Source organism: Schistocerca cancellata, chromosome 9 (genome assembly GCF_023864275.1).
Source record: "Schistocerca cancellata isolate TAMUIC-IGC-003103 chromosome 9, iqSchCanc2.1, whole genome shotgun sequence".
Classification (NCBI taxonomy): domain Eukaryota; kingdom Metazoa; phylum Arthropoda; class Insecta; order Orthoptera; family Acrididae; genus Schistocerca; species Schistocerca cancellata.
In genome coordinates, this window is record NC_064634.1 from 460,868,226 (window position 1) to 460,885,784 (window position 17,559).

The window sequence follows — 17,559 nt, forward strand, 5'->3', positions numbered from 1 at the left end:
ACATACATCAATGTGTGCACATGTAACGTTATATCGCTGTACAGGAAACAGTTCAGGAGATATGATGTCGTGAATAATGGAAATAGTCGGAAATATGGTTCTGCTGAAAATGGACAGGAAATTACCTGTTCTGTAATCATCCAGAAAATTGTGGACAGCGTACTGAAGATGGTTTGCGCCAGTCACGCGGAAATTAATAATCCGATTCGATTTTGATTTATGCTTTTTATGCGGTTTTTAGCCTCAGGAAAATTAAAAACCGATGTGAGTGATGTTTTTTGTGAGGGTTTTGGTCTCAGAACAATTAAAACCCGATTTTTCCCATCCGATGTGATGTGACTTCGGAATGGTGGATGGCCTTACGTAACAGAGCAGTATCACACCTGTACGCCCATGCACACTATTGCAGTTGTGTGGCGTCAAAAGTACACCTCAGACAGTGTTGTATGGTTCATTTGTCATTTGTAGGCGACCACTATTAAATTACGATGCTTACAGTGCTATTGCTACATTTTGCAACTATTTTTTTCTTCGTTATCCACCTTCTCCGACAATATTCGATTTCAATTTGACTTCATTCTGACCAATGGTGTTATTTCCACAGCTTTTTTAAAGTTTAACTTTAATTATAATCACCCTGTGTATTTATGATGTATTTACGCACAGTGAAGCGACGAATCAAAATTTGTAACAAGGCAGTGACTGGAACACAGTCGTCGTGCTCACTAGGCAGATACGCTGACTACACCCCTCCCCGGCACAGTGGCTCTGCACAGCTGCTGGCCTCGGTACAAACTTTCATTCGTCACAAACCATAGATATGTGAAACTAGAAAAGGTCTGTGGAAACATATACTTTCCGTCGATTAAAACACCTGTGCTTGGGTTTCAGGTAGGATCCCCCGATTCTTTCGATGCAGGGGTGATAGTCCAATACAGTTGGAGAGCCCCTGCAATGCTGTTCGAGTATAAGTGTAACACCAAGCGGACTGAAGCGTGGATCAGAATTTGGATTGAGGAAGCAGGTGCGCAGGTGAGGACGTGCAGCTGTGCAAAGCTGCTGCGCCAGGGTGGCGTAGTGGCCAGCGCACCTGCCTACTGAGCGGAAGTCAATATATACGTCATAAAAGCTTCTTAGTGTCTCTCTGTCACAGGGTACGTGAGGCCACCGATCACATGATGAAGGATGGTGTGCAGGTATGGACATGGAGGCTAAGTTTAACGAAATACACTCCTGGAAATTAAAATAAGAACACCGTGAATTCATTGTCCCAGGAAGGGGAAACTTTATTGACACATTCCTGGGGTCAGATACATCACATGATCACACTGACAGAACCACAGGCACATAGACACAGGCAACAGAGCATGCACAATGTCGGCACTAGTACAGTGTACATCCACCTTTCGCAGCAATGCAGGCTGCTATTCTCCCATGGAGACGATCGTAGAGATGCTGGATGTAGTCCTGTGGAACGGCTTGCCATGCCATTTCCACCTGGCACCTCAGTTGGACCAGCGTTCGTGCTGGACGTGCAGACCGCGTGAGACGACGCTTCATCCAGTCCCAAACATGCTCAATGGGGGACAGATCCGGAGATCTTGCTGGCCAGGGTAGTTGACTTACACCTTCTAGAGCACGTTGGGTGGCACGGGATACATGCGGACGTGCATTGTCCTGTTGGAACAGCAAGTTGCCTTGCCGGTCTAGGAATGGTAGAACGATGGGTTTGATGACGGTTTGGATGTACCGTGCACTATTCAGTGTCCCCTCGACGATCACCAGTGGTGTACGGCCAATGTAGGAGATCGCTCCCTACACCATGATGCCGGGTGTTGGCCCTGTGTGCCTCGGTCGTATGCAGTCCTGATTGTGGCGCTCAGCTGCACGGCGCCAAACACGCATACGACCATCATTGCCACCAAGGCAGAAGCGACTCTCATCGCTGAAGATGACACGTCTCCATTCGTCCCTCCATTCACGCCTGTCGCGACACCACTGGAGGCGGGCTGCTCGATGTTGGGGCGTGAGCGGAAGACGGCCTAACGGTGTGCGGGACCGTAGCCCAGCTTCATGCAGACGGTTGCGAATGGTCCTCGCCGATACCCCAGGAGCAACAGTGTCCCTAATTTGCTGGGAAGTGGCGGTGCGGTCCCCTACGGCACTGCGTAGGATCCTACGGTCTTGGCGTGCATCCGTGCGTCGCTGCGGTCCGGTCCCAGGTCGACGGGCACGTGCACCTTCCGCCGACCACTGGCGACAACATCGATGTACTGTGGAGACCTCACGCCCCACGTGTTGAGCAATTCGGCGGTACGTCCACCCGGCCTCCCGCATGCCCACTATACGCCCTCGCTCAAAGTCCGTCAACTGCACATACGGTTCACGTCCACGCTGTCGCGGCATACTACCAGTGTTAAAGACTGCGATGGAGCTCCGTATCCCACGGCAAACTGGCTGACACTGACGGCGGCGGTGCACAAACGCTGCGTAGCTAGCGCCATTCGACGGCCAACACCGCGGTTCCTGGTGTGTCCGCTGTGCCGTGCGTGTGATCATTGCTTGTACAGCCCTCTCGCAGTGTCCGGAGCAAGTATGGTGGGTCTGACACACCGGTGTCAATGTGTTCTTTTTTCCATTTCCAGGAGTGTAAATTGAAACTGAGAGGCCATTTATTTACAAAGTGGAGCGTACTCCTGAACTGCATTATGTTCAAATGTGTGTGAAATCTTATGGGACTTAACTGCTAAGGTCATCAGTCCCTAAGCTTACACACTACTTAACCTAACTTATCCTAAGGACAAACACACAAACACACACACCCATGCCTGAGGGAGGACTCGAACCACCGGCGGGACCAGCCGCACAGTGAACTGCATTAAACAGGGAACACGAGCCTGAGTTGCACCAGAGACTCTGTTAGAAAGTTGAACCCAACTATCGTTTCCAGGTCTGTGCTGCAAACATAAACCGAGAAAATCAACCTGTATTCAGCCACTTGCATGTGTGTTCAATTACACCCATGCCGCGCGGGATTAGCCGAGCGGTCTGGGCGCTGCAGTCATGGACTGTGCGGCTGGTCCCGGCGGAGGTTCGACTCCTCCCTCGGGCACGGGTGTGTGTGTGTTTGGCCTTAGGATAATTTAGGTTAAGTAGTGTGTCAGCTTAGGGAGTGATGACCTTAGCAGTTAAGTCCCATAAGAGTTCACACACACTCAATTACATTCATATCCATTCGGTTCAACATCATTCGTGTTTAGGACACACTCAGCTTCGATTCACAGCTTGACCTTCCCCGCTGGTATGAGGACGCTCCAGAAACTACAGGCAGAGAAATGACAGTCTAGCTAAGTTGATAAACTCATGTACGAGGGCCGTTTAATAAGGAATGTTACACTTTTTTCTCGGGAAATTTCGATTGAGAAAAGAAAATGCAGAATTTGTTGTTGGACATCGTGATGTATATATGACGGTAGTATCTGTTCCCGAAAGAACAGTTACCGTGGATGACCATGCAGCTTTGCTAGAAATGAAACGATAATTAAATGGACACCCTAGCTTGATGTACTTCATTGGGGACATGTTGAAAATGTGTGCCCCGACCGGGACCCATGTAAGCAGGAGATCCCGGGTTCGGGTCCCGGTCGGGGCACACATTTTCAACATGTCCCTAATGAAGTACATCAACGCCTGTTTGCGGCTAGGGTGTCCATTTAATTATCATTTCATCGTGATGTATTCTCCCTTCAGCCCGCATGGTTCCACGAAACTGCGATAGCCACTATACGCAGCCTTCAAAATGTCGTCTGTAATGGAGATGCATTCGAAGTAGAGAATTGTCATTGAGCCTCTTTTGGCGGAAAACCAGAGCATCAAAAATATTCGTAGGCGCTCACAGAATGTCTGCAGTGAAGAAAAGCGCTGTGAGTCGCTGGGCGAGACGTCCGCCGCAGCAAGGTCGGTCTACAGAGTGCCAGCCGGCCGCATACAGCTGTGACTCCTCCAAAGTTGCAACGTGCAGACATCTCGTGCGAGGTGGTCGACATATCACGGTCAAGCTCGCTGGTCGACTGGACGACTCTGTTGGTAATGCCGATACACTCGTCCATGAGTTGGCGTAATCAGAGGTGTGTGCCCGCTGGAATCTACCCAACAGCTCGGATCTTGCACCTTCCGACTTCCAACTATTTTGCCCAATGAAGGATGCATCCGCGGGAAGAGGTACACTGGTGATGGGGAGGTTACTGATGCAGCTGGACCTTGGCTCTGCCGTCGACCAGCAGGGTGGTACCACGCGGACATATAGAAAGGTGGCGTAACGCAGTCACATGGAAGGGAGATTATGTCCAAACATAGGGTTTTGTAGCCATAAAAGTGGGGAGTAAAACGGTGTAGTAGAATTCTGAGTAAAACCAACTTGATTTGAGAAAAAAATGTGATGTATTACTTGTTGTATGCCCCTCGTCATTATAAAACCACAAAATTACGTCAGTGGTGGCACGGAGATAGGAGCAACCCGAGCGAGATCCGCCGGTAGATGCCTCGGGCCACGGTTATTGGGTATTTCCGGCGCCTCTGTCTGAATGCCCCTCGTAATTATAGAACCACAAACTTATATCAGTGGTGGAGCGACTGACATCTTTCAATCTCCGCTACCAATAATGTGCGGAAACGTTGAGAGAATGTTTGAGGTGTCTAGCAGCTAGTACACGTAACAGCACAATTCGCAACAACTGAGGAAGATAGATGGGTTAGTCGTCGAAATATCGTACACAAAATGGAAACAACAATTCGGGAAAACACCCAGAAGCACGCAATTAATGAATCACGCATCGAAGATTTGAGAGATCACAAAGTAAACTAGAGGCTGTGGGCTGTGCACAGTCATACACTGCTATCTACACTTCTCCGGGTGTGAAGAGACAAATTCCACTGTACGGTAAGAAGTAATTAGTTGATGGCAGAATCTCGCGAGTCGCTGGGCCGGGCCGAGAGTTCTTCAGTACTGGACGTTTCGAACCGTCTGCTGGGCTCTTCCTCAGCGTTTCCCAGCTGTGATAGGATCTTGAGAGTCGCTGGGCCGCTTCCTCTTCCTCTTCAGAGTCCTTGAGTGCTGGACGTTTCGAACCGTCTGCTGGGATCTTCCTCAGCGTTCCACAGCTGGCCCTCGATGGCTGAACAGGGACAGTGGAGGAACGCTTGATAAGACCCCAGAGCTGCTCCTCTCCTTCTACAGGTTGCAACTCACTTCTGCTACAAACATTTTTCACTTTTCAGTATCAGATTTGAAGATGATTATTATGTGACGAAAACCAGTTATAATTTGTGACAATTTGCAACTGAGACAGTTATAATCAATATTTAAAATAAATATACATTGGCGGAATCTCTCAAATATCATCTGTTATCAGAAATTAGATTCTATCAGAACAATGTTACATTGAATAAAAAACAAACAAACATCGTCCTAACAAGCCCTGAAGACACAACAGTACCAACTGGCCGCCGTGTCATCTTCACCCCTTAGGCGTCACCGGATGCATTTATGGAGGGGCATGTGGTGACCACACCATTTTCTCGGCCATTGTCAGTGACTGGTTACATTGAACAGAAGAATAGCAAACTTTCTCTCCGTGTTGGAATGTTGCCTTGTACTCGAAAACTGTGGCATTTCTAGCATCAGCGGTGCCACGGAGATAGAAAAAGCCCGCGAGAGATCGAGTAGGTAGCTCATACCACGGTCATTGGGGGTTACCGACACCTCTGTCTGCAGTGCAGGGAGAAAAAGCGTTTTTGAATTTCGAGATACACTGAGGTGATGAAAGTCATGGGATACGCTCTAATATCGTGTCGGAACTACTTATGCCTAACGTAGCGCACCAAATCGACGTGCTATGGAGTCAAGAATTTGTTGGAAGGCCCATGCAGAAATATTGAGCGATGCTGCCACTATAGCACCGAGTTGAAGAGGGGCGCTGCAGACGATGTCGTGCTGTTCGCAAAGGCTGCTGCCATAGCCTTTCAGTGCATGGCCAAACCATTCGCTCGAACTTTCCAGAATGTTTCCCAAACCAACAGCGAACAACTGTCGCCCGGTGACATGGTACACTTATGTGTGAAATCTTATGGGACTTAACTGCCAAGGTCATCAGGTCCGAAGCTTACACACTACTTAACCTATATTATCCTAAGGACAAACACACACACACACCCATGCCCGAGTTGTTGTTTGGAAACATCAAGTTCATGAATGGCTGAAAATGGACTCGAAGTAGTCGACCATAAGCGTTTTCAGTCAATAATCGGTTCCGTTGAGCAAGAGGATCCCGTCCATTCCATGTCAATAGAGGCCAAGCCATTATGGAGCCACCACAAGCCTGCACAGTGCCTTGTCGACAACTTGGGTCATGGCTTCGTGGCTTCTGAGCCACACTCGAACCCTACCATCGGCTCTTATAAACTGAAATCGGGACCCTTCTGACCAGAACCCGGTGTTTCAGTCGCCTAGGTCAATCCGAGTTCAAGAGAGGCGATGTCGTGCTGTTGGTTCAAATGGCTCTGAGCACTATGCGACTTAACTTCTGAGGTCATCAGTCGCCTAGAACTTAGAAGTACTAAGGACATCACACATATGCATTCCCGAGGCAGGATTTGAACCTGCGACCGTAGCGGTCGCTCGGTTCCAGACTGTAGCGCCTAGAACCGCACTGCCACACCGGCCGGCCGTGCTGTTGGCAAAGGCTGCTGCATTAGCCTATTAACGACAAATTTCGCCGCACTGTCGTAGGTGATACGTTCGTCCTACGTCCAACATTGATTTTTGCGGTCATTTCGCTCAGTTTAGCTTGTCTGTTAGCACTGACAATTCCACGCAAACACCGCCGTTCACTGTCGTTAAGTGAAGGCCGTCGACCACATCGTTGCCGACGGTCTGAGGGAATGCCAGAATTTCGGTATTTTCGGCACGGCCAGCGGTATATTCTGTAACGATTTCGGAAATTCAGTGCCCCATGGGTCTATCTACAACTACATTTTAGGGATCAAAGTCTGCCAATTCCCGTGGTGCGGCCATAACCACGTCGGAAACCTGTCCACATGAATCACCTGAGTACAAATGACAGGTCCTCGCTCGCTCGCTGTAAGACACTGGCCAGGTGTGGAGGCAGTGTAAGCAGCGGAGCTGCTGTTCCTGCGCTCACCTCCGGTGTTGGCAAAGGGGCCTGTCTCGACGAGCTGTCCTCAGTGTGCGTCCCTGGCTATAGAGACGCTCTTCGTATCTTCATCGGGACTGCGGGAGAGAACTACTCCCGCAGTAGGTGAAACTAACGTGCTGTCGGCCTGTGGTGGACCTGTTGGCCCAGCCCACGAATTAAGCGGCTGTCAGAGTGTTCTGCGTTGTTGTAGAACACCCTGGAAATTTGCCGGAAGCGATCCCGCAGCAAAGGGATGCCTGCTTCCTCGTGGAGCAGCCTCGTGAGGTAGCGAGGAGGCTTGCGTAGCGTAATTCGCAGCGCCCTATTCTGGACGCGTTGGAGCGTCGCAATGTGCGTCGCAGCTGCGTTTGCCCACACCACGGCCGCATATTCAAGAACCGGCAGTACCAAGGACAGGTACATGGTGAGGCCGTGGCGTGGAGGTAGTGTAGACGAGGGGCTGAGCAGCGGGTACAGCGCAATTGGCCTCCCCACTGCTACTAGCCCTATGACATCGCGGACGTGGGGCAGCCACGTCAGGCGCCTGTCCAGTGTGACCCTGAGGTATTTGCCTGTCCGCAAACATGGGATGCGGCCCGCCATCATCGCGCCCGGCAGCATTTCCTTAGGTAGCCTCTTCCTGCTGAAGGCGACAGCCTGGCTCTTCGCAGCGTTGTACTTTGGGCGCCACTTCGTGGACCAGGCGCCCAGGACGTCACACCCGAGCTCGAGGCGACGGCGCATCTCGGCCGCGTTCATGCTGCGGGTGAACAACGCAGTGTCGCCGGCATAAAGTGCCAACTCCACGCGTGCCACCCGCGGTGCGTCGGCGGTGTACAGGGAGTACAACAGGGGGCCGAGAACCGACCCCTGCGACACTCTCGCTCTAATTCGCCAGTCGGTGCAGGTGCCTCCATCTGCTAGGACGTGGAATGTGCGGCCCGAGAGATACGAGCGCAGTAGGACCACGTACCCCGTGTACAGAAAGGTTGTACACGAGGCCGTCGTGCCACACGCAGTCGAAGGCTTGGCAGACGTCGAGAAGCACCGCCCCTAGGTACTCCCGCGTCGCCTGCTCCACGAGGCGGAACAGCTGTTGGGTGGTCGCCATGTTGCTTAGCAGCCGCTCCACGTACAACCTCTCAAACACTTTTGAGAGGGACCGGAGCAGGCTGATCGGCTAGTAGTTCGCTGCCTGGCGGGGGTCCTTTCCGCTCTTGGGGATGGCAACCACTTCAGCGTGTTTCCACGCAGAGGGGAAAGTCCCAGAGTGTAGGATGCTGTTGAAGATGTCCGACAGATACTGGTGTACCTCTGGCGGTAGCAATCTCAACCGGCAGGTGGTGACACCGTCCGAGCCACCCGCCTTGTTGGGGTTGAGGCGACGGAGCTGCAGATCGACTTCTGCAGCCGTGATTTCCTCTGTCGTGTCGTCCTCCTCACGCGCAGTGAGGATAGCCGGGAGGCGGTCCTCCACGAGGCGGACGTGGTCGGCATCGAACACGCCATCGGCGGGCTGGAAATTTTCCGCGAACGTGTCCGCGAGGATGCTGCCTTTCGCATCCGGCTCGCAGACAACGTTCGCACCCACGTGGAGGGGCGGGACTCGCTGGTGGCGAAGGAAGCGCCTGGCCTTCCGCCAAGCACTGCATCTGCCGTCGTTAGGGTGGCCACGATGCCGGTGATCATCTGTGGCGGCCCGAATCTCGCGCAGCACCCTGTTGAGGCGGCGCTTCTTTTCGGGCAGCCGCGTGACCTGCCCCTCTCGAAAGAGGCGGTTTGTGTCTGATCACCTCCAAGATGTGCGGCGGGAGTTGACGCGACATTTCTCGCGTCCTTCCCGGCCGCCTGGGATTGGCCGCCTCTGCTGCGCCGAGAGTGTGCCGGGTGAAGGAGGCCAATGCTGCGTCGGTGTGCTCGTAGGGCCCCAGTACTATCGCGCCATGCCGTTGTGCGGTGCGAAGGTGGCGGCGGCCGTTGGTGACGCAGGATTTCCACTGCGTGTGCTTGGCGTTCAAGTCACCCGCAATGAAGATCTTCCCGTGCAACGACAGCAGGGCGTCGAAGTCAGCCTCCTGGAGTAGTCCCCTCGGCGGCCTGTAGGCCGCAACGAAGGTGATAACCCCCGCCGTAGTGGTGACAGACACCCCAGTGGCCTCCACCGCGGTGAGGGGCGGGACCTGGACTTCGTGATGTTTGAGAGACGCCTCGACATAGATGGCCGTCCAGCCACCGTGGGTCAACCTGTCGGTGCGGTAGCCTTCACATGAATTCCCGGCTTCAGAAATGTCTCGCACACGACGCAAATGTCAATTGCCTCGTCGCGCAAGAACGCCCTGAATTCCTCTTGCTGGGGGACCAAGCTGTTGAAGGCGCAAACGGTGCGGCCGCGGATGTGGCGGTTATCCATGGCGGGGAGAAGTAGCAACGCCGGCCCGGAGGGCCGTCGTGACCGCGGTGACGAGCACCGGGAGGTTCTCTAGCAGCTGGCTCAACGACCGCAAAAGCGATCGGAGCACGGCTGCGTCCGGAGCCGAGGTTGACGGCGGGGGCCGCTGGGGCGTCGTCCACTACGGGGGCGGCTCGTTGCAACCGCTCCGTAGAAGACGACTGCCGTGGAGCATCGGTAGCTAGTTGCAGTGGCGGCGCAGCACGAGTTGCCGGCTGCCGCCGCGGCAGAGTGTCGGCGGCAGGCCGTTGCGCAGCGGCAGGGTTGGCCCGGACCGCGCGCCAGCGACGCCTGCATGGGGCGGCATCCCGCGCGCCAGGTGTGGGGGCCGCGGTTGCCACCCGCCCGGGCGAAGCCGCGGACGGCGCAGTCGCTGCTGCCTCTCGCCAGCGGCCCGTTCTGATCGCTGGGCGGAGGACGCAGACGGTCCGTCCTCGGTGGCGGCAGCAAAGCTAGTGAACGGATGCACTTTGCGAGAGGGAGCAGCCCTTCCCCGTTGCTGGTTTCGGCCCCGTTTGAAGGCCGAACAACCTCTGTAACTGGCAACGTGCGGCCCGCCGCAGTTGCGGCACGTCGGTTTTTCTTCCCGGCTGAGCCCGCAGGATTTGCTGTCGTGCTGTCCCGCGCACTTTACGCAGCGGGACAGCGTGGAGCAGTAGCGGGAGACGTGGTCCAGCCTCTGGCATGAGAAGACTGGGCCCTCTTGCCTCTGGCCCGATGCGGCTCCACCGCGACCTTTACATGGCCGACCCGCTGCACCTGGAAAATCTTCCGGTTTTCCAGGTTGTCAACGAGGACAACCTGGTACAGCGGCATGTCTCGGTGCGTTCGAGGGGACTTCATCAGGCCGGTGGACCGGATGCCAAAGCCCATGTCCTCGAGCTCCTCGCGGAGATAGTCCGGGCCAAACTTGAGGGGAAGGAGGCGGAATACCACCTTCAGAAGTTTGAGCGGCTCGGTAGGGTGCGTGTAGCACGGGAGGCCATCCGTGCAGATGGTGTCCATCACCGCGCGGTACTCTTCATTGGACGTCACTGTGACCCTGTAGAGGTCGGGGCCTGCGATCTTGACAGTAGTGGTCGTGGCCACTGGAAATCCTTGTAGACGCCGTCCCATTCGACGAGGATAGGCGACGGGGGTGGCGGCTTCTTCTGGGGCGGCGCCAGGGGCGCGTCGCCGTCCTCCGGCGCGTCTACACTGGCGCCCGCAAACGTGTTGTCGGTCGGCAGCGGCTGCCCTGGCGGTGCGCCGTCCGCATCAGGCTACCGGGAGACAGCAGGCGAACGGGGGGTCGCTGTCTGCGTTGTCGGTCTCGGCTTGGCGGTGCTCCGGGAAGAGACCGCGACCGTCTTCACAGCCTCTGTGGCGGAGGCGCGGGAGGCCCTAGATGCCTTCTTCCGCAGCCTCGCGGTGGCAGCGGTCAGGGAGGAGTTGCTGGAATCGTCGTGCGTCACAGACCGGCGCTTTCTGGGCGCGCGGGCATCGTCAGGGTCGATGTCGCGACGCTCTGCCTCGGCAATCGCCTCAAAAAGGTTTGCGTCCGGCAGGTCGATGGTCTCCATCTCGGTGTGGCCTCTGCAGCTGACTCTGCCCCCGTCCAGACCGCGGGGGGATTTCCTCCAGCGGAGGACGGGGCATCAACTAGCGCAGCCACGGGCCAGAGGGGCAACCGGGGCCACATCGACCTCTCGGGTGGTCGACTCCAGCGGCGCAACACCCGCCGAGACCGCAGCTGCCGTGCCCGCAAACTCTTGCAGTGCGCCCGGCGAGGCTCTCGGTGCACACCCGAATTGTTGCCTCGTGAGCGGTAGTGCGGCAGCCTTCCGAATATTACAGAAGTCGATTTTGGCCGCCTTATCATCTACTCGGCCGAGGTAGGATCCCCAGTGAGCGACCTTGTTCATAATAATGAACGCTCGGTCACGAGAGTGCAAGTCAGAAGTAAAAGAGTCATCCTTGGCATAGTCAGGAGTCGGTAGCTGGTTCGTCACAGGTGGGGGGCCGGACGGGGCCGCCACCGGGATCAGCTCAGCCACCTGAGCTGTCCCCGGCGGACGGCGATCCGCCACACCCTTCGCATGGAAAGACTGCTCTCTCATCGACATCTCGAGCAGCATTCGCGTGTGCGTAATGACAGGTCCGCTTGTGAACCGTCTTTTTATACCTCGTGCACGCGATACTACCGCCATCTGTGTACCTACGTACGGCTATACCATGACTCGTAACCTCAGTGTATGGGCACCGCTCACTTGCCGTCGCACCGTAGCCGCATCAACGCCACGTTGATCAGCCAGGCTCTGCATGGCTAATGACGCAGCCAGCTTATGACGCCTGAACTCCTTTATAAGGATCCGCTTGTACCACTGATTCGTCTCCTTCCACTTACAGAGCACTGGCGTCAGAGATACCCCGTCTTCCTGTGCGTCGGAAACTGACTTAAGCCACATCCCTTCCGCGTCTGTGGTATCTTGATCATAAGGTCACATTGTACAACGCAATTGTAAACCTCCGTAGTGTTTGTAACATACTGCGTGTGTACATATGGTTGCCTAATGTTGCCCCTCCAATGGAATTCGTATGCCTAAAATGATTAAATAAAGTGACTCTGCCATTGACAACCCACAGCTAGCGGTTTCCGCAAAATGAAGTGCTGTGGTTTTACTTCACTTCATTTTAGCACATCAAACGAGTTATTACTATCGGGATGCTACTAGAATGGATCACAACTTGAATACCGTAATTTATTTATTATCAAAAAAACATGTAGAATGTAAGTAATTATATAAATATATATAAGTATAAAGCACCAAATTCTACCCGAGATGTAATTTTGAGATTGGCAGAACACGTTTACTTTCTTTACAGAGCGCCGCCTGTTGTTATACAGACACAGTGTTGGCTGATGCTGTTTAACCATGAGAAGGATTTCATCCTGACTGGCACTATCAGAAAACGCTAAGTAGACGAGCAAATGGAACTTCCCTACCCACCGAACTGGCGTGCACATAACGCCTATTGGAGTACAGCCAGCAGTTGCACTGCACCGCTGGTCAGCTAGCTGGCACGTTGGCCGCTGTGCAGACGATGTGCACGGCGTACCTGCAGTTCTCTGCCTATACAGTGGATGCAAGTATTCCGTCCGCAAACTCCTAGGGCTGAAATTACCTCAGCACAAGACAGGAGTCTAGATATCTGTCTGCTCACTAGCCAGGAACAGGAATTCGACTCAAGCATCCTCCCACAAAGAAGCACTTCAGTGTGTGAGATCCACAGAGAGCTAAAAAATCATGCACTAGAGTAAACAGCGTAACAGCTCTGTCACAGAGAAACGACTTCACATGATCCTTGTGTTAAAAGCAACACTTTTCTGAACCTAGTCGTCAGATTCTCCACTGCGGATCTAGTCGGCAAAGTCTCTAGCTCGATCCCCAGAGGGAACTCTCTTCGCTCGTTCCCAGTAGCGATGTGCTCTCAGACTACCCTCAGAGGGAAGTCTTTGATCACGTAATACTCTATTCCCTCCTGGACACATTTGCGTTGAGGTGACGAATCCCAGCAGCCCTTACAGAAACATTACCACCCTCCCACTACGTGGGTCATGAATCGGCCACCCAATCACCTAAAGCTCATGCTCCTTTCAGAAGATTTTCCGGAAGCTACCATTTGCCCTCCTACGTCTTTAGCACTCCGCCAATAAAAAGCCGTCTCTGCTTTTTTGGCGGTTAGTGTGCCCTGGTGCTTCCCATAGAATATTCCTGAGATGTCAGCTCGCAAACATCATATGTGACCCCGCTCATTTCTTCGCAGTCAAATAATATCCTTTCGTCTTTTTCGGAAACTTTTTCCAACCTACCATAGTGCAGCTTCCCATACTCACTGTCCGCACCGTGGGGGTTCTGTGGCCTCCAGCGCTCTAAACCGCGTCCTCCACACTCTGCTGTTTCTCAGGGCAGTAAGCGTCTCTCCCCAGTCCCTTGTTAGCCAATAGTGGCTCCTGAGGAACTCGTGGCCCGCTTCGCCTTTTCTGTCAGCGCTTAGCCCCATTTAAGTCTCGGATAGCAGTATTACAGAAATAGTATGTGATGCTAGTCAGCAGCGGCCAATGAAATGTTTAATAATCTGATTCTGCATCGTGAACACTAATCTAGTATAAACATAGATTTGCCAGAATATTGAATGTATGGTGGCAAAATCTTGCTTCCTTACACAATAAAGAAATTATATCATTACTTTCACGCTGGTAGTGCCACTGCCATTGTATCAGAAAACACTACTTACACAATTGTGACGGATTTTTTTTTATGGTACTGTAAACTGAACAGAGGACTCCTGTCAACACTAATGAATCCAATACCAAGAAGACTTCGAACCAACGAATGCTGTGAGTTCCGAAAAAATAGCCTCATTTCATATGCAGCCAGAGTTATGCAAATAATCATTAATAAAAGACAGGAATAGATAATGAAGTAGAAATAGGCTGAAGAGCAATTTGGTTTTGGATGGCATGCAGGCGCAAAAGTTGCAATAGGACTCCTGCGAGTTTTACGAGAGGGGTTGATTGAAAATGGAGGACACCGACACACGCAGACCAGCCAAAACATTACGACCACTGCCCACCGCGACGTTGTATGCCAGTTCGTAGCCTTACAGGCATGTGGCGCTGTAACAAAATGTATCTAAGCGGAGAAGACACGAGCGGGGCATCACCCTATCGCCTGCAAATGGCGAAATCCGTTAAGATAAGAGATTTTGACAAAGCGCAGATTACTGCGAAGCTCGTCGAATGTTCACGTGCTACTATCATGAGCATCTGTGGATGAGGTAGGACAGTGAAACTACCGCTAGACGCTAAATGGTTGGACTCCACGACTCTTCACAGCACGTGGATTTCAGAGGCTTATCTGCTCTGTAAAGGAGGACAGATGGTGATCTGTGGCATCTCTACCGAAACAAATCAATGCTAGTTCACGCACAAGTGTTTTGGAGCACGCCGTTGGTACACTGTTGAACGTGGATCTCCGCGCCAGACCACTCCTGTTCACATGTTGACTCAATGACATCGAAAGTTACGATTTCAGTGGTCACGGGACCATCGGGATTCCAACAGTCGATCAATAGAAACGTGTCGGCTCTTTGGGTGCACCATATTTTTGCTACACTAAGTCGATCGTCGTTTCCACAAGCGCTATCATCAAGGTTAACCGCGGCTCAAAACGTGCTGCCCGCCCTTGGACGCAGACTGGTGGGAGCAATACGTATTATACTACGGGAGACGTTCTCTTGCGCTGCTGTGATAGCTGTGAACCACCTGTATCCCTCCATGCTCGATCTCTTCCACCACGGTGGTGTTATCTTTCAGCAGCGTAATTGTCCCTGTCCCGGAGCCAGAACCGCGCTACAGTGGTTTGAAAAGCACTATCTTGAACTCACGTTGATCTCTTGGCGATCAAATTCACTTGATTTCAAAACCTATGCAACCCATATGGGTTGCTATCGGGCGTCATTACAGCGTACACAAATCAGCGGCCCATTATTCACCCAAATTACATGATCTGCACGTAGTTATCTAATGCCACATACCTCCACAAATCTACCATCAAATTGTCGGATCCGTGATACGCGGAATCAGTGATGTATTTCTTTCCGAAAACGGACAAACAAGGTACTAAGTAGGTTGTCGTAATGTTTTGGCTCAGCAATGTATGCGTTTTATGGGCCTGGAATAGACATCTCCCGTGATAAATATGCAACTGTAATTAAGGAAACCAGAGTGGACTGGAAAACCAGACTACTTACAAACTCGTTATGTTGAAATCAAGAAGTGTCAGTGAAAGTGAAAGCACAAAATATCAACTGGACGAATCTAGGAAAATGCGTGAGATAACGCTGCTGCCTTTCTCCTACCATTTTCAGTCTTACCTACAAAATGTGTCTGCCCACTGTTCACTACATAACAGAGGGGTAAGAACTGGACGAAGAAGAATGTGGTCTTTGAGGTTAGTGGACGGTAATGTCCTTCTAGCAACAGATAACAAAGAATTACAGAATGAAGTGGATGCCGTTGAAGCTAAAGCAAAGTGTTATAGAATGAAACCCAACTCAGTAAAAACAGAAGTAATGTCTCCAGGTGGAAATGAAAGGGTAAAAATACTGCTGAATGGAGAAAGACATTCTATAACCAGAGGAAAATGTCTAAATGTCACTAGTGAAAAGTAATATGATAGAATAATACTGGCTGATTCAGCTGCCACTAACTGTGGGCTTTATGCAACCTTCAACACCTTCAAAAACTACATGCAAGATTTTCATATTCTCTCGTTCGTTATACGCATCCTGTTAGTCTCATGGAAGAAATGGACAGGACAATTTTGTAGAAATGTAATTAAATTTTGTACTGGTGTACGTTTTCACTGGAGAGCATAGTTTTCTAGTTATTTACGAAAAACGCGTTGGAAGTAATTTCGTTTTTCTTGAATAATTCGAAGTCTATGGCCTTTAGGGAAAACGTATCCCAGTAAAAAGCATTAACTCTTCTATAAAAATGTCACATTCATTTTTGATGTAGGTCTAATAGCTTGTGCGTAGAGAACAACAGAATATAAAAATTTCCACACAGTATTTAAAGACATTGTGGATTGCATGAAACCCATAGGTTGGGGCAACTGACACACTCTGTATTACTTGCCTGGCAACGCAGTGTGTTGTCATCCACTACAGTGATTTATATGTATTCACAGATCTTTCTCTTAACCACCAGTTGGTTGATTTACCCGTTGCGATACACAGCATTTTCAACAAAAAGAGGTCTGGGACACAAGCCCACGACTGTGCTATTCCTTCACTGCAACATTTGGAAGGGGCGGGTGACAAACCCAGCAACAGGTCACCTTTTATGCACAAGAAAGGACCCTAATGCTCAGATGACAGCAGTCTGAGTGGACTTGCGCCCGCCCTCGAGGGTCTGGAGCAAGGCAAAACGAGCGCTCCTATCTGGAAATGAACCTGGGACCTCTATGGCCAGACTCTAGTCCTCTATCTGCTACACCGTCACAGCCACATCTTCAACAAACGAGAGATAAAAATACTTTGTAAACGAAGAATAGCATATGAATACACACAATGGGAAAATGCTTGTTAATGAATGATGAGAGTAATAGTAATTTTTGGAAACAAGGAAATTAAAAAGAGAAAAAATGACGTCACTTCATGTAAAATAACACATAGCTATTGTTTTCGTTATATTAAAGTAAAATAGAACACGAATCGCTTTAAATTAAGTAAGTATGGTTTTGTACTGTGATAGCTGCGTAACACTTCAGAATAGACACTGACCATACTTCTGAACTAATAATAAAACTGTAAAACCGTCGTATCTGTCCGTTGGAATACGATAATCTACAGGACTACTGGTGTGTATGACATCGTACACAACGGTAGGGAGAGGTGGGCTACAGAGCAGGGCGACAGAAATGATTAGCTAGCAAGCTAGCACAACGAACAGGATTTACTTGTATTTCTCCGAGGGTACGAAGACTCGTTCTAAATAAAGCAGCAAGAAACAGAGTTCAGTTATCGCAATGTCAACAATGATGAGGGTCTCCGAAGTAAGGACGAACGATGGAGCTGGAGGCGCGACTGAGTGTCACCTGCGTAGCATCACGTAGCGGAGTGGCTCCGAGAGTGAGAGGGGGGGCGAGAGGCTGCTGCCAGCCAACCTGTACCCTGGCGCATGAGGAGGGCGCGAGCGTGGCTCAGCGGACGCGCACCACTGGCTCTGCCAAGACACGTGCGTCTGGCAGAAACTTACCAGTCCATTACCAACTGTGGGGCAGTAGCGTTTACGACAGTGCAACTACTACACGAATGTCGACGAGGCTTTAACGGGTCACTCGAGCGTAACTTGGGGCATGGTATAGG